Source organism: Muntiacus reevesi, chromosome 1 (genome assembly GCF_963930625.1).
Source record: "Muntiacus reevesi chromosome 1, mMunRee1.1, whole genome shotgun sequence".
Taxonomy (NCBI): domain Eukaryota; kingdom Metazoa; phylum Chordata; class Mammalia; order Artiodactyla; family Cervidae; genus Muntiacus; species Muntiacus reevesi.
Window position 1 is genome coordinate 164,070,458 of NC_089249.1, and position 22,517 is coordinate 164,092,974.

At 41.7% G+C, this 22,517-nt stretch overlaps 1 protein-coding gene across 5 annotated transcripts in view; it reads right to left on the bottom strand.

Moving 5' to 3' along the window:
* NFYC (nuclear transcription factor Y subunit gamma) overlaps positions 1-22,222 on the bottom strand; it is a 62,939-nt gene extending 40,717 nt beyond the window's left edge. Inside the window, exon 1 of one of the 5 annotated variants that reach the window (XM_065915378.1) lies at positions 21,760-22,222. The gene's annotated coding sequence lies outside the window, so the exon portion shown is untranslated. Of the gene's footprint in view, positions 1-4,843; positions 4,863-6,731; positions 6,872-21,759 lie in introns of those variants that run through there. The other 4 variants (XM_065915366.1, XM_065915406.1, XM_065915373.1 and 1 more) reach the window with 4 other exon arrangements.
* Positions 22,223-22,517: the final 295 nt, after the last annotated feature.

Here is a 22,517-nt window from a genome sequence, read left to right on the forward strand (position 1 = left end):
TTTCCCATCCATTCCCCAGGTTCCATTATGATCTTGATGAGCTTAAATTCCAAACATATTTTACCAATTCTGGTATTTTTCCAAAGCTCCAGTCCTGCTTGCTGAACATCTCCAACTGGAAAGCCACCCAGAACTCTAACTCCTTTTGTCTAAAGTTACATCTACTTCTTTCCCCAAACCTGCTCCTTCTAACTTTTCTATTTCCATCCTCCAGTCTCCCAGGCTTGAAATCTGAGTCATCTTAGATTCTGTTCAATTCTAATTAACTGGTAAACTCTGTAATAACAGTGTCCATCTCCTGATCTTTCTTCATATTGCCACTATCTCTACTCAGGTTCTCATCTCTTCCATGTAATAATAAAAATGATGGATAACAGCTAATGCTACTCATTTAGGACTGTGTGCCAAGTATGGTTCTAAGCCTTTTACACTGCTCTTTTACCCTCACAATAATCCTATAGGTTGTGAACCTAGTATGTGAACTCACTGCATAATGTTTACTATTTCTAGGATCCTCTGGTCATTTCTACAATTATATTTAAGGAATATTATAAAAGCATAGCTCTGATAATGTTACATCAACCTATCACCCAACATTTCCAATGGTTTACCATTATTAAGGAGAGACAGTTCAAATTTCTTAGCTTCGCAGTCAAGGCCCTCCAATATCTGACCTCAACTCACTTCTGACACTTCTTTCTTTTGCTACTCCCTTGGGGCTTCCCAGGTGGCATGAGTGGTAAAGAATTCGCCTGCCAATGCAGGAGACATAAGAGACATGAGTTCAATCCCTGGGTAGGGAAGATCCCCTGGGGTAGGGCACGGCAACCCACACCAGGAGCTTGGCAGGCTACATCCATAGGGTTGTAAAAGAGTCGGACACGACTGAAGCCACTTGGGACCGACGGACCTATCCCTAACTCATCTCCTTATGCTCTATGCAGACAAGACCATTTCCTGCTCTCAACCCACACTATACCTTCTGAATCATGACCCTGCTCCTCCTGTTCCCCACGCCTGAAGTGCTCATGCCCATACCTCCAAGTCCAACACCCAGTTAAAACGCCTTCCCTCATTCCTAAGCCAGAGGGTCTCCCCTCCTCCGAATTCTGTGCCTTTTGCTTGTACTTTCCATATCAGTTTCATACACTTGAGATATATGCATCATCTGTCTCCCCTACCTGACTGTTAGATCCGGTAGTGTTACAAAAACTACAGTATACACCAATTTTATCTGTATACATTTTCTGAAATCTCCACATAAATGAGACATGCATGCAGGTGAATTAGTGAAAGAAGTATAAAGCATTCAACTTTAGTATTTTCTCACAGGGGCTTTCCCGATGGCTCAAGTGGTAAAGAATCCACCTGCAGTGTGGGAGACACAGGAGATGCAGATTTGATCCCTGGGTTGGGAAGATCCCCTGGGGAAAGGAATGGCAAACCACATCAGTATTCTTGCCTGACGAATTCCCTGGACAGAGGGGCCTGGCGGGCTATGGTCTATAGGGTCACAAAGAGCCGGACATGACTGAACTAACACAAATACACACAAGAACTATATAGCATAGGTAGATAAAGGAAAAACTCACTGTGTCTGGATATTTCCAGTTAAGCAGGTTTTCTCTTTAGTTTTCTGTATAACTGAAACTATGGAGACAGACCAAAATGACAGAACTTCCAAGAAAAAAGGATAACCAAGTGAAACAGCACTACTGTTTGCCGTGGTTATTTTTATATATCCTTTCTTCCTCTGAACTAAGGAACACAAGGTCACAAGCTATGTCATGCCACTTTAAAGTTAAACATTTACAAGATTTTTTTTTCCTTTAGTTCTGCCTTTACACTAGAATTTATCTTCATTTCTTATCCTTCAATTGCCCTTTTCCACTGCAGAGTAAAGAGCTGTAACTTAGTTTACAGTAAATACTCTTACAGAAAAACTTTGGTCAACTACTGAACAGTGGAGTCTGGCTTTTAGATGCCGAGGGAAGAGACAGGAAGATATGGGTGATAATGCAAATAGAATCTAAGTTCTAAAGAGCCAAGCCCAACTGAGGTAGCAGAAAGAACCGATTAAAAAGAAAACTAAGCAGACATGAAGTAGGTATCATCCAGCTGTGTCTACTATAATTTTCAGTCACAGTATACCTCAAGACTTAAATATAACATGAGTTACATTATTCAAGCTCTTGTTCTTCCAACAAACTATATCTTTTGTTCAAATATATGGAGGTAGTTAAAAGAAATCCAGCCACAAAAGGGAAAAATTAAAAATTTTCAAGTACATTATGGTCTACCGGAGAATATATAAAATAAAAACAAAAATCAAACCTACAAATACCCAAACACACATATGCAGGTATACAATACTAATTTTGCTGTCAGTAATGATTAAAGTTGGCATTGTTAAAATGTTCCTTTGGAAGTATATACACAATGATTTCTATTCAGTCTTGGCAAATGCTTAAAAAGATCCTAGGATCTTTGTTTATTACATACTGTCTGGCTTTAAGGAACCAGTTGAAGAACCAGGCCCAAACTTGTTTGGGAATTAGCATGTTCTTGAGGTGTGTTAACAATAACAACAAAACTAACTGGCATGCAGGCATTGTATTTGTGTACCTTTACTTCCTTGCAATGAAAAGAATGCATAGAAGAGACCCTGCTCTCTGGGACAGTTCAACCAGGTGGGTACCATTAGCTTCCCAGCTGACTCTCAGCTTTCTGAATAAGCAACTAACTGAGGCCAGAGACCTTCAGATCCCAAAACGACAGTAAGTCTGATGCCACAGCAGACTTTCCTAACCGACAGACTCCACGTGAAGACTTCTGAACGTCTTCCATGGTCCATTGTCTCTCTGTTCCTTCTGTATTCAAACAGCAATCCTGTACAGATGTACCCAAAAGGAAGACAAATATGAAAATAGTAAGTAAAAACAACCTAGAGGAATAAAAGAAACACTGAATGAACTGAGCTGGAGTTCAATCTCTGACCACTTACTAAAAAGCTGAAAGACTGAGACAACTAACCTCCCTGGGCCTCAACTTTCCCACTTCACAAGAAGGGAATCAGGCTAGATCCCTAAATAATTTTCACTGGGCTAACTTAAGAGTATACACACTCTGTATGCATATTTCATTGGGAATAGGGACAGGCAAAAATAACGTCTGTCATGAAGAAGACCATGTATAAGTGATTAGCTCTAAAAGTGCCTTTTGGGTTACTGAAGCCTCCACGAAAGTACACTGCTTCTTTAAAAGGAGATCCCAGTCTTCTCTTTGGAACAAAAAGTTCCCAGTGACCATGACTGCTATCTTCAAACATACATATCCCTGAAACTAGAATTTTATTTGTAGGGTCAATGCCAATTTTGCCAAACCTTATTTCATAAAAATGACTCTTGCGGTGCACAGAAAGGAGGCAGACATCAATGCTGACTGACCATGCCTGAGAGGAAGTGACTTAACAGGACCGGAAATCAAATAGATTATAAACCATCCTCCACCACCACCCCCCGGGCGCGGGGGCTCTAAAAATAGATGACACCAGGCATGTAAAATGGGTGAGAAAGAAAACCCCATGAGTTCCCACCATTTACCTTGGAAATGTATCTTACAATAGGTATTAACTGTGAGAAATTTATTCCCGCATTTATATTTTGATGAGACCAAGTATATTTTTTTAAGTCTTCATCCGAACATTCACTAGCTTACAAGTTTGAAAACTGACATAAAAGAGATCATATGACCACTAAGCAAACGAAAAGTGGCTCCTGTTTACTTTATAAATATTTGGTGCACAAACTAAAAGTGTAACCCCTTCCTGTTAAACATCTGCAACTATTACAACTTACCTGCATTATACTGCAAATCTTAGTATACGATCAGAACAGGTTCCCAGTGTTTATTCTGAGAGGTCCCTAAATCTAACAAGGGTTTTAAAAAATCAGCGTTCTCATTTCATCTTGCTCTAAGAGATCCTTGATTTTTGACAAAAGAGTTAAAATTCTTCCACAGGAATCTTGGTAAAGGAATGTTTGATGGTCTCAATGTCTGTATTACATGGGGTCCTATAAGCATAAACAGGAATATGCAGGTGAAGGCATGTGAAGCCAGTTTACAAAGAGATGTGCCAGGTTTAAACAAACTGTTTTGTAAACATATTAAAATAATAGCATTTTCTTTGATGCCACATCTATCTCCATAAGCATTTAACCCATAGTATGGATTAGTAACTAACGTTTATGCAGCACTTCACAGTTTACAAAGCACTCTGACATACATGATCTTATTTGAGACTCACCACTAAATAGGAAGGCGCTATTTTTAGGTTCCATTTTTACATGTGAGGAAGCTGACACTAAATGGCTGACTTGCCCAAGCTCACAAAGCTGGTGATAGCAGCTTGTGCCACTGCACCATGCTGCCTCAAACACTGTAATCAGAGTTAATAAACACCCAAACCTCAGACCCCATTTTAAGCCTCGCCTCTACGCATGCACCCACCTCTCAACCTAAGTTATAGTTAGCTCTAGGTCTCTGTGCCTTATGGAAGTAGAGTTTTCTTCATTTCTCTAGGAAACATTTATCTGGCTAAAGTGTTAAATGAGATCATATTAACACCATTCAACATACACTGGAAAATATCTTAGTCACCAGGGGCTCTGCATAGGCATGTCTATGTGCACTTTCTCAGGCAGTAGGTCAGATTCTCAGGGACCATGACCCTAAAAAGGTTAAGGACCCAGGCTAGAGGTAGTATCTTTCCAAGAAGCTAAATCCACAAAGTTCTTAAGTTAAAAAAGGGCTTTACCTAGGCCTCACACTGTGAGCCACTTACCTTCTGCCTCCCCAGCTCCAGGCTTTCTCCCAGGACCAGTAGGGTCATTCAGTATCTACAACTGTTTTTTAAACCCCATATTAAAAACTGGAGTAACTGGTAACATATAAATCAATGACTTGTAAAAAACAAATGTAAACTAAAATAACAATCTGTTAAAACATAATCTTTAACACGTACTCCTTTCTCTTAGGACTTAACTTCTCAGAATGACCGGTTGCCTTTTTTTTTTTTTCCTGTAAAGAAGGATTGTTTTCTTACCATAAGCATTCCAATTTCCCAAAAGAAGTTTCACAAACATAACTACTTTGAACTCCTGAAATACCATTCTTCACTAAGAATCCTCTAGATTACATAGAAGACAAGGTAGCATGCAAGGAATTCTGAATGTTAGGCAGTCCACTCAACCATCATACCAGAAGGATTTAAAATTTTTTTGCTGGGGGGAGGGAACGAAGAAGAGTGCGAGAGAAAAATGAACACAGCCTCGCTGCTGTATTGCTTGAAAAACTCCTAATCGGAATCTATAACATAACCCTACTAACCACTGGACTTGAACATCAGAAGTACAGCTTCTTTTCATCTTAAATAGAAGCTTTTCGGTCCAAAATCTGCATAAACAAACTTTGTCCTTCAATCTTTCAACTCCTCGGCAGTTTTTCAAGGTCACTTTTCCGAGCAACGACAGAGGCCTGTGTCTAGCAACTTTGACTGCTATACCACTCCAATTCCAAGAGCCCAAACCCTAAACCCCCATCAATTCTCTCAGGTAAATCCTTTACTCAAGGGGAAGGCAAACTAGCAGCCTCCAAACTTCTCTAATAGGGTCTGCTCCTTTTCCCTACCCAGAGGCTGAGTGCTGCCGGTTCACTGCTCCATACTAAGTCTGCTGCAGAAATGTTCCAATGACCTTCATCCCATATTTGCAAATAAAGAAAACAAAGAATTGCTTTTTGGAATCAAGTGTCTTACAGATCTTAGTACATGAGATGGAAGATTTCACTAGTCACAAGAACAGGCTGGTTACCGATTAGCCAGCAACCTACATTAGTTTCATATTCCTGAGGGGGGGGGGGGAACCAAGGGCAAAAGACAGGGTGACCATACCCTTAACTTTCCTATTCACAAACTGTAGGTAAAATTAGGATTTTAAAGATTTCATATAGAAAATGAAAAGCATTCTGCTCACATCATTTTAAGGAACCAAACCAACACCTAACAAAATGTGTGAAACTGGTGGAAAAAGATTTGTTCTTGTCACTGCCAACATAGTGGAGCTGTTTCTAACCGGCATTCTAAGCTAAAATGTGCATTTTAAAACAAAGGCTGTTCATTAACTGGTACTTATTAGAACGCAGAAGCAGACAGGTAAATCAAGAAAGTTATGGGAGAATTTCACATTGGCATGTGGGCCTTTACCATTAGAACCTGCATCCCAGTGCAAATCATATTTTCACACAAATTTAGAACAGCAATGGTGCTACTTCCAACTCTGAAAACACAAATGTCAACAAAGTGCAAGGAAACAGAAAAAGTCTCACAACAACTCAGCTTATTCTATAGGAAAGGTTCAGTGCACTTGAACAAAGGAAAATTATTTGGAAAACAGTTAAGTTTACCGAAAGCAAAGAGAAAGTGCTTTGCTTCTGTGCACCCCTGAAAAATGATTAGCCTTCCTTCATGTACCTGCTCTAGTCAATCCTCAACTAGGAAAAGAAATCCTAGTCGAAGGGCATGCAAAATCTAAACAGAGCAAGGTATTCTAGGTGCACCAAAAGGTATGCATGGAATGTAAAGTGGCCATTTTCTGAAACAGTGCAACTTGTCCACACTCTCTGAAGCTAAACAGTTTCTACCATTTTAACACAAAACAAAGAATTAAACTTACCGGGAACTGCATTAATTTTACATGTAGTTATTTATATCTCCTCGGACAGGGAGAATTTAAGTCACTCCTATCCCTCCCCCCCAAAAGGACGGAGGAAACAAAAGGCAGCAGGAGATGCAGAAACCTGAGTCTGGAATGTCCACTCCAGTGAAAGCCCGAACAGCTGTCCCCCCACCCCCCAGCAAACTATTCGCCATTTTTCTTTGTCTTTCAGCTGACCCCTGCCTCAGTGAAAAACTCCGAGGCTCCAATGAAGCCTTGCAGCCTCCTTCCACTTTAACAGTCAAAGGCATTCAATCTAGCATGCTATTTGACACCAAACCTTGCCTCCAGAGTGGTCCCATTGGTTGAGCTGCTTTATCAGCTAAGAACACAAAGCCATGATTGGCTGCTCACGTCATCAGTTACCTCCTTTGCACACTTCCTGTTTTAAAGTTACCTTGAGAAGCAGAACAGGGGTCAGATCCAGACTTCAAACTACAAGGAACTTAAGGCTTCAAAATGCCTGGCAAATGCCCACAGCAGATGCACTAGGGTCACATGTGCTTCCAAAACAGAAGATTCTGAAATTTTAGAAGTGTTCTTAAAATCACCCGAAAGGGTTGTTACAGTTCCCACCCAAAGGATTTCTTATTGGCTGTCAGAGTTCCATTTAAAAAAATTTAAGGTAATTTAACTGCTTCTGATTGGCTATCAAAGATGTCTGTAAAATACTGCTACAGGATCCTATGGCAGTAAACCAGAAAAGCAATGTGCACAAGGTTGGAAAGTTGTGGCTTAACTATCTTCAGCTCTCTGCTGAACATTAACAGAAGAAGAAAAAGAAAACTGGGTGGGCTAAATCCAATGACTCCAAAGAAAATATAGCTTCTTCAAAGTAACAAAGAGTGCTATCAATGGTCATAGAACAGTCTGCAAGACTTCCAAAAAGGCATCTGTCATTATGTCCATGGTAATTTCAAAAGCACACATTAGTACCAGGACAAATCACTTTATTTTGAAATACAAATTAATCTAAATAGAAAAATTCTGTGATAATGTGTGAAGTTAGTGACAGGGACAATTGTATTTTCAGAAAGTCCACCAGGAACCCAAGAGGAAAATATAATGACAAAGGGGGAGAAAACTGGCAAAGAGTGAACATTAGTGACTATACTGTTTAAAACAATATAGTTTGATGGGTTAACTAATTTATTTAGGGTGGTTACAAAATATTGCTGATAAGCTTTCAATATAACAGAGTTTTGATATCAAGAGGATAAACTTTTCTACCACATTTTTAAGAATAAGCAGCAGGGCTGATTTTAAGTATCGTGGTTACTGAAGACATTCTGGGTACTAAAGTTTGCCAGTGGTGGTCAAGGACATGTTATGGATTACGCACCCAACTATTTATGTTTTAAGAGAAGCCTCCTAATATGGTGAAAATCAGTTACCATTTTTTAAAAGTATTCAAATAGAAACATCTCACTATTACCTGAGTCCTTTAACGATCTCCTTAGATCTGCTTCCTCTCATAAAAACAAATTATCTCAGGACTAAACAACACAACTGTTTTGCCAGACAGATGAGATCCTTTCTAGAAATTCCTCAATTTTACATAAGAGGTCATTATAGACATATGCAGAGATCCAGCAGTTTCCTGAAGATGAAGCAAGGCGGACGGTCCAATCACTTTGCCATGCTAAGTTCTCTTAGAGAAAGAGTGAGGTGCAGAGACGTTAAGCAACTGGCGCCCAGCCATGCATCCAGGATTTAAACTCGGGTCCCAACCAGGGTGGCCGCCTTGCCACGGCACTACAGTGCTTACCGAGACGTGACGCGCCCCAGGCCCGAGTCCAAGGAGATCCTCAGGGGTCGCACTTACCGTCTTCCATTGGTATCTACGGGAGACTGGTTCCAGGATCCCCTGCATTTATTTACTAAATGTCAGCTGAGGATGATCGAGCCCTTTATATTAGATGGTGCAATACTGTTGACCCTCTGTATTTGTGAGTTCAGTATACACAGATAAAGGCTGACTGTATGCATAGATAGCATTAGTCATCACATCCAACTTCATTAATTTAAAAATTAGGAATCTGACTGATGTTTAATTTCATCTGTTGGTTAGAGATCCAGTTAAGTATCTGACAAACAGCACTCCATAATTTGATACAAATTTTATTGCTAAACCACTAGAAACATTTAACCAGTAGCAAATCACATGTATAATTTATAAGGACTAGAAACAACTAAATCATTAAAAACATTATACATTAAAATATTAAAGAACTGCATGGCAATTTCACTACAGCATCTAAATAAGAGCTTACTTACGCTAACAGAGTGCACTGTGGGACGATTCCTGAAGCTACACAGAGTTAGAGGCATTGCAGTTCTTTTCTGAAAAGTTTAGATCCTGAATAGTTACCAACTTTGGAAGAGAAGGCAGAAGGCCAATAGGCCTGTGGTGTGCCTTATTCACACTAGAGCCTCGCTTAACCTCCTAAGACTGGGGGTCAGGTAAGCTGCAAGGAAGCAAAGAAACTGCTTTGAGGGGTGGGAAGCAGAGGAATATGCTTATTCACATCAAAACAACTAAACACCTGGGAATCAGGAAGAGCTAGTTTCAAATTCACATTCCTCTACTTAGAAACTGTATGACACTAGACTAACCCTAAGCCTCAGTTTCCTTATCAGTAACATATGGCTATCACCATCTGTATCACTCTAAGAATTAAATGAGCTAGCATATGTAAGATACACTGTACTGTGTCTGAACAAGCATTTAAAAAAAAAAAGGGGAAAATACTAAAGGTCATCCAATCTAAATTCCTTGTTTTACATAGGGGTTAAAGTTCAGAAAGGCCTAGCTCCTTAAGGCCCCAAAGCTACTACGAAGGAATGTCTTTTTTTATCTCCAGCATACCCTGCAACCCTGCAGAAAGCAACTCCTGAGCCATAAAGGGCAGTGTAGGAGGACTACCAGCTAAAAATCTTCCCCAGCTTTATTCTGGAAATCCATGCTTTTCACCACCAATCCCGGCTGAGGTCTGGTTATTGTTCCAAAAGTCTACCCTCTGACTCTGCTTTTGATGCACCAGATTAAACCAAACATGCCCCTTGATACTTTGTGACGGTCTTTGGCATAGTTTTTATTAGTTCTTGGCAGTTTGCAAGAAAAACACTTCAATCCCTATTTCGAATCAATAGTCACCTTAGTAGAATTCAACCACCAGTGGGGGTTTACCAGGTGGCTCAGTGGTAAAGAATCCACTTGTCAATGCAGGAGACGTGGGTTCCATCCCTGAGCTGGGAATATATCCACTGGAGAAGGAAATGGCAACCCACTCCAGTATTCTTGCCTGGGAAATCCCATGGACACAGGAGCTTGGCAGGCTACAGTCCATAGGGTCTCAAAAGAGTCAGACATGACTTAACAACAAGTGGGAAAAGAACTCAAATTACCCTAGAATTTCCATCTGCAGTCTCACTCAGGATAGCTTTCTCTAGCTTATCATTACTGTGGACCAAGAGCCTCTGCAATTCTAACTCATATTCTTCCCCAGTCCTGCACCTCACGAGCCTCTCACCAGACAATTGCATCATCTTGCCCTAAAAAACACCCTAAGATAAAAACCGGTGCATCTGGTTACATGGGTCAAGCTTTAATGCTTCCAAAGAAGGCAGGGTGGGAATTGATGCTCTTAGTCAGAAAACTGATTTTAAATCACAATTACCTACTTACCAGCTTTATAACCTTGGCCAAGTTACTTAACCATCTCTGAGCTCACTGCCTCAAGTGTAAAATGGAAATTAAAAAAGTAACACCAACTCACAGAAGTGCTAAGGCTTAAATGAGATGAGTTACAGCACTCAGCATTAATACCTGGCATGTGGTAGGCGCTCAGTTAATATTTAAATATACACTTAACTACAGAACCTATCACATACTGAATTACTTTTTACCACATCTCTATTACCAGACAAGGACTTCTTGAAGGCAGCAACTGTGTCTCATTTATATCTACATATATCCTTGGTGCTCAGAACAGAGATATAAATCAAACCCTAACCTGGCCTAAGACTGGTTCCAAATAGGAAAAGGAGTACATCAAGGCTGTATATTGTCACCCTGTTTATTTAACTTACATGCAGAGTACATCATGAGAAACGCTGGGTTGAATGAAGCACAAGCTGTAATCAAGACTGCCGGGAGAAATATCAATAACCTCAGATATGCAGATGACACCACCCTTATGGCAGAAGGTGAAGAAGAACTAAAGAGCCTCTTGATGAAAGTGAAAGAGCAGAGTGAAAAAGTTGGTTTAAAGCTCAACATTCAGAAAATTAAGATCATGGCATTTGGTCCCATCACTTCATGGCAATTAGATGGGGAAACAGTGGCTGACTTTATTTTTGGGGGCTCCAAAATCACTGCAGATGGTGATTGCAGCCACGAAATTAAGACACTTGCTCCTTAGAAGAAAAGCTGTGACCAACCTAGAAAGCATATTAAAAAGCAGACATTACTTTGTCCACAAAGGTCCATCTAGTCAAGGCTATGTTTTTCCAGTAGTCAAGTGTGGTTTTGAGAGTTGGACTATAAAGAAAGCTGAGAGCCAAAGAATTGATGCTTTTGAACTGTGGTGTTGGAGAAGACTCTTGAGAGTCCCTTGGACTGCAAGGAGATCCAACCAGTAAAGGAAATCAGTCCTGGGTGTTCACTGGAAGAACTGATGTTGAAGCTGAGACTGCAATATTTTGGCCACCTGATGCTAAGAGCTGAGTCATCTGAAAAGACCCTGATGTTGGGAAAGATTGAAGGCAGGAGGAGAAGGGGATGACAGAGGATGAGATGGTTAGATGGCATCACTGACTCAATGGACATGAGTTTGGGTAGACTCCAGGAGTTGGTGATGGACAGGGAAGCCTGGCGTGCTGCAGTTCATGGGGTCGCAGAGAGTCAGAGACGACTGACTCAACGAACTGAACTGAACCTGGCCATAGTGTCAATGAAATAATAAGGAGTAACGGGGATTGAGGGGAACTGGAGAGTGCACACCTCATCCAAACGGGCAGCTCCTGGGGAAGTGCCTGGTGGTTCAGTGGTTAGGACTTGGCACTTTCACTGCGGGGGGCCCTGGGTTCGATCCAGGGTTGGGGAACTAAGATCCCACAAGCCATGCAGCACAGCCAAAAAAGAGGGGAGGGGAGCAGTTACTACTCAGCTCCAACTGATGAGGGTCATGGGGGAATGCTGGCCCATCGCAGTGACAGCTTCAGATTCAATAAAAGAAGCAAAAGCCAGATCCTGGACACACAAAAAGTTGAAGCTAGCACAACTCCTGATACAGCATCCTGAAGAATGACTAAAGAACCAGAGTCACGGCAGAAGCTGGTCTCAACCACCATAACAATTCCTGCTAAGGACAGGGTCTTGCTCAGTACCCCAGATGACTTGATCTTGGAGGTTACACGGTATTCCAGCAGAAGCAAAAATAGCAGCAAAGAAACTGGGCTCTACAGCAGCCTGAACATTTTATTGATGGTGTCCTTAATTGACCCCTTTGGACCAGTAAGTAAACCCAGGGTCCCAGGAAATATCAGAGACGAGAACATTTAGAGAAAAATGAACTTTTCATATGTTGAGATGGGCAAACAAAGCCATTTTCATTTGACTATTAGAATTGTTGTGTGCCTTATTATACACAAAGCTGATGAAATGGACATATATAGCAGTTTTGCACTGATGCTGTTATAGGTTCGTGGGACTGAATTTTTTTTTTTTTTCAAAGAACACCTTTAATCCAAGTAGCCAGAATCAAGCAGCATTAGTATTTTGGGTTATATATTTTTAAAAGCTTTTCTTATGTAAATGAGATATGAGGTTAAGTTAGTTCCCCCAAATTAGATAACCCATACAAAAAGTTTTGTAATCTTTTCATTTAAATAATGTGAATAATTTCCCCTATCAAATAAAGACCTACATCCCTTCTAATAATTGAATGATATTCCACTGAATGGATATAATTTTTAATGAGTCCCATATTAATGAATAATTTCAATGTCTTCAATTTTACTCTTAACCACTGGATCACCAGGGATACCTTCAATTTTAAAATATTTTAACTAGCATCACAGAGAACATCCATTACGCCAATTCCTTGCGTCACTACCCTCATTATCTCTTCCAGAACCCTTGGAACGGCTTCATAAGTAGTATTATTTTGTTTGGTTTAGAAAAAAAGAAAAAGGAAACCCGACTGTTTTAAATGATAAATCTTCATATTTTCAAGTTTAATTTTTTTTTAAAAATTATAAGCAGATCAAAGAAAATTGAGGGCTGCCAGACTGTAACTTCTGACCCTTATTTTTCACCTGACTTGGTCCTGAAAAACTATTTTCATACTGTATTTTCCAAATCAAAATCATCTTCAAGTAAAAAAAAAAGTATGTCAACACATTTTTCAAAAAATCTGACAGATGTTCTGAAGATAATCTCCAAAGAAGTCCCAGAAACATTCTGAGCAACAGTAACATCATTAGAATAAGGAACATGGTGCTGGTGCTCAGTAAAGGGATGCTCAACAAACAAATGAATAAAATAAACCTAACAGGTGAGACCAGAGGTGGATCATAAATTCTCAATTATTTGTGTTTTAAGAATAAATTATATTCTCCAAAGCATAAATGAAGACCAACGGATGGTAAACTACTCTAGAGAGACCAGTGGTTAACGATGCATGGAGAATAACACAGTGCCTGATGAACAGTAAGTGCTCCAAAAGACGGAGACCGCTTCTGTTAATACTGCTGCTGGCAATGGGACTAGATGATCTTTGAAATCACATAATCCCTAAGAGTCTATGTTAGTTTGGAAACATGTATGTTCCCAGAGAAGTCCTTTCCCACTACTGGCCCAGCTAACCTATACAAAGGATTCGTTTTTTATTCATAAACTCTTTATACCAGAACTGCTCAACTGGGCTCTACTGCAAACCAATCATAACATGAAATGCTGATCAAGTGTTCTCACAGAGTTTCATGGCCCAATAAGTTCAAGAAACACTGCATACTGTATTCTTTCTCTTGAAGAGCTGTACATGAGCACAAATGTTCTCAATACTAATTATATAGAAAAGAAATGCCTTTGGCCATTATTTTGTCAAGGATCCTTTTTTCACCCCCAGAGGACACTTACTAGCATTGTGTAAGAACTAATGTTCAGTGAAACAGCTTGGGAAATGCTGCTCTAGGCCAACTTACAAATTTTAGTGGAATGAAAAGAAAACTACAGGCAAGTCTATTCTGACCATCTTCCAAAACGGTTGGGAGTTTTACACACATTATGGCATTTCCTTTTTTCATGACAGTGACACTAAATATCACCATAAATAGCAATCCTCTGCCTCTCAAATAATTGCCAACCAAGTATGCTTTGCTTTTAAATAGGCCCCAACTTTGTCATTTGATAATGAGCAAATTCTAAGCTACTTACCTTCAGGGTACAATAATAATTTTTGAGAGACTTAAGAAACACAAAAATGTTCAACTGTGCAGATAGCATGTACTTTCTTTTTTCTCTTTTAAACGGACAGATCATGCCACTGGTGACGGGATATGTTTTCTTAATACTGGGCAAAGAATCCCACTTCATACAGACACAGTAATGGAAAACTTGCAGCTCCTGAGGACAGGGTTAACAGTAACTAGGGACTCTGAAAACCCTCAGTAACTCTAACAAATGTAAGGCAATGATAAGATATAAAATACTCTACACTCCAGTTTAATTTCCTGTGAGTCACTGAAGCACTTATTGAAGCATTGCTCAAGATCACTATTTTAGCTTATATTCATGAATGTGTTTAATAATTCTTGAATCTGATTTATAACAATATACTGTCGATTTTAAATGGAGGGTGTTCATTTAAATAGGATATCTTATGTACCTTAAACATGGAGATTTGAACCTTAATTTAAACCTTTTCTACTGGAAACATTCAAATGCAAAGGTTAGACTAGTCCCTCTGTCTAAACTGCACCTTAAGTTTATCCATGAGAAAGCACTTACTGTATAAAAGAAAGTACAATGGATTTAAATGAAACCTGCAGACAAGTAAGAATTTAAACCAAAATGAAAAACGGAAAAATACAACTCCCATGCTGAAAATGAGCACAGAGGTAGCCTCACAGCTATCAGGTGCATCACAGCTAAAACACGGATAAGTGTGGAAAGGGTAAATGGAGAAGTAAAGAAAGCTGAGCATGGAGACAACTAGAACCAGCAATTAGAACAAGGAGAAGTAAAGAAAGCTGAGCGCCAAAGAATTGATGCTTCTGAACTGTGGTGTTGGAGAAGACTCTTGAGAGTCCCTTGGACTGCAAGGAGATCCAACCAGGCCATTCTGAAGGAGATCAGTCCTGAATATTCATTGGAAGGACTGATCCTGAAGCTGAAACTCCACTACTTTGGCCAACTCATGCAAAGAGCTGACTCATTGGAAAAGACCCTGATGCTGGGAGGGATTGGGGGCAGGAGGAGAAGGGGACAACGAAGGATAAAATGGTTGGATGGCATCACCTACTCGATGGACATGAATTTGAGCAAGCTCCGGGAGTTGGTGATGGACAGGGAAGGCTGGCGTGCTGCAGTCCATGGGGTCGCAGTGTCAGACACGACTGAGTGACTGAACTGTGGAAAGGGTGCAGCAAATTTTGCAACCCGGCAAAAATTTCTGCAGGCAGGGAGATTTTTTTCCTGAACCATTCTACAATGTTGTCTTTCTGCTTACTTTAAAGAAAATGTTATCCAGGTGACTACAAATCAAGCTGACAGTCCTACTTCAACTATTTCTACAATTAGAAAAAATTTTAAATGAATATAATGCAAGTCTCTTTCTGGACATAATGATAAAACTGGCTGTTCTGATTTTAACAACCATTACTCTTTGGCAAATATGAAGACATTTTCTTCTCATGAGAACCATGACCACTCAGCACCTGGGGATTAACAGACGGGACTAGGAGACAACCTAACACTGAAACAGGTTTCTCTGGTGGCTCAGAGGGTAAAAGCGTCTGCCTGCAAGGCAGGAGACCTCGGTTCGATCCCTGGGTGGGGAAAATACCCTGGAGAAGGAAATGGCAGCCCACTCCAGTACTCTTGCCTGGAGAATCCCGTGGATGGATTAGCCTGGTAGGCTACAGCCCACAGGGTCCCAAAGAGTGGGACATGACTGAGTGATTTCACTTTAACACTGAAACAAATGATCCTACAACTTTGTGCATTCGTAAGTAATACTGACCTCACAGCAGTCCACTAGAAATCAGTTCCTAAATCACAACGGCACAACTAAATCAGACTATTTCTTTCATGTCAAATGGTTGCCCCACCCCACCCCCCCACCATGTAGAAATCCTACAGTACATAACAGAGCAGATAATTACAAAGCCTCCTCATCAAGGAAGCTCTAATTGGCTGTCAGGCAGATTTTACGCTATTCTCAAAAAGAAATTGCTGTGTTCTCTCACTCATTAAGGCCCATTCAGTGACAGGCACCTACCATATGCTACTGTATTCATTTTTCATTAAGTACTCTGTAAGACAGGTATTACTATTAACCACAACTTTACATAGGAAGAAACTAAGGCTCAGACAGGTTAAGAATCTGACCCCTAGCTCCACAGAGGGTAAACACCTTACAGAGAAGAATTCTTTCCTAGGTTAGACTCCAAGGTCAGCAGCTACAGCGGCCCTCCCAAAGGCACTCTTTCTTTGGCCAAAGTATTTTAAAGCCATTTCCTCCTACAATTAACCTATTAATATTATATTAGGTGCTTTGAGCCTCTGTGGGAAAATACTAAAATGACCTTGTAGCCTTCCTAACTAGTCACAGTACACGCATGCAAAACCAAATAAACAAAATGAAAAGAGAGACTAAGACATCAGATAACTCAGAAACAGTTTGCTTTGGGCACAAGAAACGGAATGGAGAAGAACAATTTGCTGGCTAAGGAATGTTCTTAGGTTGTATGCCCGAGGCTGGAATGAACCTCAAGAAGGTCATCTGTGACCTTAATAATGTTCTCTGCTACTCTCCCTCCTGTGACTGAGGCACACTTGTCAAAAAACAGTAGGTTCCTTAAAAGTCATCTCTGCCACCAAATCAGTGCTTCCACAGGCAAGGGAATGCTGCCCAGCAGAATAAGCACTGGCCTGGGAACCCAGTGACTGGGAGACTTGGCTCTACCCCGGCACAGAAATGACCTTATCAAGGTCACCACACTTTTCAGGACTTTAGTACAAAGGGGTGTGACCGAAAGAACCAAAGGCCACTTCCTGAGCTAAGATGCAAGAGTTCTTCTTTTTCCCCTAATATTCTAAGGAGTCTCTAGAACACTTTCTAAGAGTAAGGGTACCACTAATTGTGTTAGAATCAAGAGTTACAGACTAGGACTTCCCTGGTGGTCCAGTGGTAAAGAGTTCGCCTGCCAGTGCAGGGGACATGGGTTTGATCCCTGGTCTAGGAAGATCCCACACACCATGGGTCACCTAAGCCCCTGCACCACAACTACTTAAACTCCTGAGCCTGCGCACCGAGAGCCCGCACACCGCACACCGCCACTAGAGAGAAGCCCTCCCACAGCAACGAAAATAAATAACTTTGAAAAAAAGTTTCAATTAAAAAAAAAGTTACAGACTTATGCTTGAATCTGGTCTCTGCCACTTACTTGCTGCGTGATCTTGAGCAAATTATTCAACCCTTCAGTTTCCTTATGTAAAAATTAGGGTGATAGTAGTACCTATCTCACACTATGTGAGGATAAAACATATTATTTAGACCCTTGTTGGTTCAATGTAAGCAATAAATAAAAGGCAGCAAGGAAATGGCAACCCACTACAGTATTCTTGCCTGGAGAATCCCATGGACAGAGGAGCCTGGTGGGCTGTACAGTCCACGGGGTCGCAAAGAGTCGGACACGACTAAACGACTTCACTTCACTTTTCATGACATTCTTGAATTTTATTCATATGGCTTTAGTGGCTCACTACCTCTGAACTAAGAAATTTCAAAACTGCCTCAAAAAGACACTGACCATGGCTTATCTGGTGGCTCAGATGGTAAAGAATCTGCCTGCCGTGCAGGAGACCCAAGTTTGATCCCTGGGTAGGGAAGATCCCCTGGAGAAGAGAATAGCAACCCACTTCCATATTCTTGCCTGGAGAATCCCATGGACAAAGAAGTCTGGTGGGCTATAGTCCATGGGGTCGCAAAGAGTTGGACGTGACTGAGCAACTAAGCATACAGCACACGCTATGGCCCTGAGGAAAGAGAGGGGCTCCAGGTTGGACATTTACAATCATACAGCCTCCTCTTTCCCTGGAGAAGGAAATGGCAACCCACTCCAGTACTCTTGCCTGGAGAATTCCAAGAACTGAGGGGCCTGGCAGGGTACAGTCCATGAGGTCGCAAAGAGTCGGATACAACTGAGCGACTAACACACACACACCAAGTATTAGTATGATTTCTGCTTAGAAGACAAAGCTGATGTTCACAGGTTTTAGTATAAACTCAGACCTCCTGGGAGTTCAAGATTTCCAGGGTAGTTAATTCCAAATGATAACAAGGCCCAGCGATTGGCCATTGGTTAATGTAGAATGTAGGGCTTCCCAGGTGGAGCTAGTGGTAAAGAACCGGCCTCCCAATACAGGAGACTTAAGAGAGGCAGGTTCGATCCCTGGTTCAGGAAGATCCCCTGGAGGGCATAGCAACCCACTCCCGGAGAATCCCATAGACAGGAGCCTGGGGGGCTGCAGTCCACAGACTCAAAAGAGTCAAACACGACTGAAGTGACACAGCGTGCGCGCGCGCGCACACACACACACACACGCACACACACACGCACACACGCACACATAATGTATAAGGTATGGAGGCGAATGCAGAAAGATGTACTGGTGCTGAAGAAATGCTTGCCACCAAGAAATGTTTGCTGAATAAAAATGATATATGTATATGCCTGTCTTTGTAAACTTGTCCAGATTTGCTAAAAAAGACTAGGTTATGGATGTCTTAACAGTCTTCATATTTGATTCACTTCATGCCTCAGCCAAATGAAGCTGAGATGACCAATGTACAAATGCATGGCGTCCTATCTGCCCTCATACTTTCGACAGTCACCTTCCACACTGCAATGTCATTACAAGCATGAGGGAGGGGACCCTCACCTAATTATATAAGACTTCCAATTCATTTGAAACCTGAATTTAAATGTTTCCTTGAAAAATTGGAATTGCAAATATTCTGTTGTATCCAGTTTTAATTTACATGCCATTGAGGATAAGAATATCCTACAATCACCCCAGTCTGAAGAAGGCACTAGGTTTTTTGATAGGTCCCAATGTTTGGAGACAAATGTGCTAAAGAATGGTGATGTTGGAAAAAGTTCACCAGTGAGCTCTTTATGCTATGTACTTGGTAGTTCCTCACTGCTCGGCATTAATCATTTCCATATACAGAATGTCAATAGCAACAATATTTTGAAGCCTGGTTTTAAAGAATGCAGATTCTTAAACTTTCTGCACATATTTCCCCTATTACCTACCTGGGTTCAGAAAAACTCCAGCAGTTTACTATGTAAATCTCTCCCTTCACAATAGAAACTAAGGGATACAATTTAAACACCTAGTTGAAGACACAATATTCTATATGGTTATCATTCTTTAACATTTAATGTTAACAATGTTAACATTCTTTAACATTCAGACTGTTTTGGTCTGAACAGTACAACAAACTCTTATTGTAATTATTCAAAAAATACAAATTCTTATTCAAATTCTCCCACTCAATACATCCCTAACATCCAGAAGTCAAGGAAAAATGATCCACTGTGAAATGTAAAACTACCTGGGAGTTTTGACGTCAGGTTTATGCTAATAGCAAGACACAGCAGATAAAACTACAAGCTTTGACGTCAGGTGACTTGAATTTTAATCCCAGTTCAACCACTGAGTAACACTGGAGAAGCTACTTAACCTCTCTGATCTTCAATTTTCTCATCTGCAACATGAGAATGATAATGTTTACTTAACAGGAAATGTGTTAAATGTACTCCAAAATGTCAATCCCCTTCCTCTACTACTTTCCCCTTCTGTCTTGAAATTTTAGTTGCATTCACATAAAACTGAGAAATGTGAAAATCATAGGAGTTTCTTGAAAACAGAAATGTAATATCTATCTAAAGTTGAAAGAACCACCTAAAATAGACAAGGAAAAACAAGTTAGAAAAACTGAGGTTTAACAAACGTGTTTCCATGATCGCCAAACCTCAGGAGGAACAAACGTAATACAATCCAAGTTACTACAATTCAAAGAAGAAGGAACATACCCCCAACAAGCTGACTCTTTTTAACAATTCTCAATTTAAAAAAGAGCTTTTTGATATATGAAACACAGAGTTGACAAATCCTGTTACATAAGACAAGATGCAAGATGCTATGCACTAGCTTATTTTCGCTCCAGGCTGCTTATGAAAAAAAAAATTTCTTTTAGTGTGTATGAGGGTGGGTGTGCTTTTTAGACACATCTAAAAGGAAATAAATGCACCAAGATCCAGGATCCGTCAAGTGCTATTCCACTAAAGAGGAACCTAACAACATCCTTTCAAACAAACAATTGCCAAGTATCTGATATCTGCTATAAACAGTAGCTTTGGAAACTTGGAAACTGAGCCGATCTGTAACTTTCCTAGAGCAGTAAAACTACATGTGTGTGTTAGTCACCCAGTTGTACCGGTCTCTTTGTGACCCCATGGACTGTAGCCCACCAAGCTCCTCTATCCATGGAATTCTCTAGGCAAGAATACTGGAGTGGGTTGCCATTCCATTCTACAGGGGATCTTCCCAATCCGGGGATAGAACCTGGGTCTCCGTACTGCAGGAAGATTCTTTACTGTCTAAGCCACAAAACTTCGTATAGAACACCTAAAACTAGCAGCAAGGTCCTGAGACCCATCATCTATAACTACTCTCTTAATATGATTCCCAAATCTGAAAATGTTTCCCCAAATGCTTCTATTTTTTCACTCCTACAGATCTGTCACTATTAAATGCTGTGCCCCCTAGGCTGGGCTTTCTGTTATTAAGAACAAGCACGCCTATCCAATAGATTGCCTCCCTCTAAGCCTGGATTTGTTTACTTCCTCCTCACACCATAACCACAGCCCTGATCTGGTAACTACGGACTCCAGGGTTTCACCAAAACCTGTATTTCAGCACTGGCACTCTCTAGCAAAATTCCTGATCTGATCCTATTGTTCATCGGATATGTCTCTAGGGCCCTGATGCCCTCTCTTTCCATACCATGCTCTCAGATTTGTCATCTGTGGACATCAGGGTCATTCCCTGTGTTATACTCCAAGTCTAGCACCCCTGGATCTCAAAGATCCTCTTAACCTGTAACTCAGGTTTCAGCGTTTCCAAGTCTGGCACCCTTGAGGCTTACACGCCCCTATCCCAGGCCATGCACGTTCCACGGAGGGCACCTCTGGAATTTGGAGTGCCTCCCACTCCCAGCCACGCATAGGATACTCCTTAAGTACTTGGCCAGACATCACCCTCTCTCCCGGCTTAAGGCCTCTAGGCTCGCCCCCAACCTCCACCCCACGCCTGCGCTGTAAGTGGTCATCGCCCAGCAGCCCGAGACCAAGACGCCGGCTTCCCCACAGCCTCTGATTCCTTGACAACCCCTAGGCCGGAGCCAGCGCGACCAATAACGTGCCAGGTCCTCGGCCTCCCCGCCACCGACCAATCACGAGCGAGCCCCCCCGCCGTCGCCTTCCGCCAATGGGAGAAAGCCCGCGGGCCGGGCCGACAAGGCGCACGGACCCCACAAGCGCGACGGCGGCGACAGCGGCGGGCCCAGAAAGAACACAACATGGCGGTGGGCAGGCCGGACCGAACTACAGCAGTAGCCACGCGAGGGAAGTGAGGTCTCCGCCGAAGGCGGGAAGCGCCGCCCCTCCCCCCGCGGCCGCCGCTCACCTCTCCCCCTCCCTCCCGCGGACGCTCCCGCACACTCACACGCCTCGGCTCAGAAGTCCAGGGAAGAGCAAGAGCCGCCCCCGCGCTCCGGCGGAGTCGGGCAATGCAGAGGCCTGGGCACGACGGAGGGGAGGGGGAAGCGTGCGTCACGGAGAACGGAGCGCGCGCTAAGCCGGGGTACAAACAAGATGGCGGCCACGCCGTTTACACCGTCTCCCCCCGCTTCCCCTCCCCCTCCCTTGGCGCCTTGGCTTCTAGTGTTTTTAATGCGCAGAAGCTTAGTTGCTTGAAGTCTCGCGAGAATTGAGAAGGGGCGACGACTTGGTGAGGCTTGAGCCATCTGACCCCGCCCCCTTTAGAGGATCCAGAGGCACATAGAGGGGTCTTAGGTAGCGTGTTCAGTCTTTGTGGATCTCTGCTATGCACGCTTTTGAGTTCTAGGATCTAAGGGAATAGTTTTTTGGGGGTGGTTTTTTTTTTTTTTAATTTAGGAGGTAACAGAACTGGAGGATGGAGGGCGGCATGGGGAATGCCAGATTAAGTGCGCCGTTAAAGAAGACAGCTGCCAGTACCGTAAAAGGGGATTTAAAACTGTAAAGATATACTTCAAAATAAAGAACAGCACTTTCCTGGAATGGTCACCTTGTAACTTCACGTCTATATGCACATTGTTTTTGTCACTTGAATGCAGAATTAAAACTTGTTTAAAAACAACTGGAAACTGAACTGTAGCCAGAATTCGTTTTCATACTTCACCG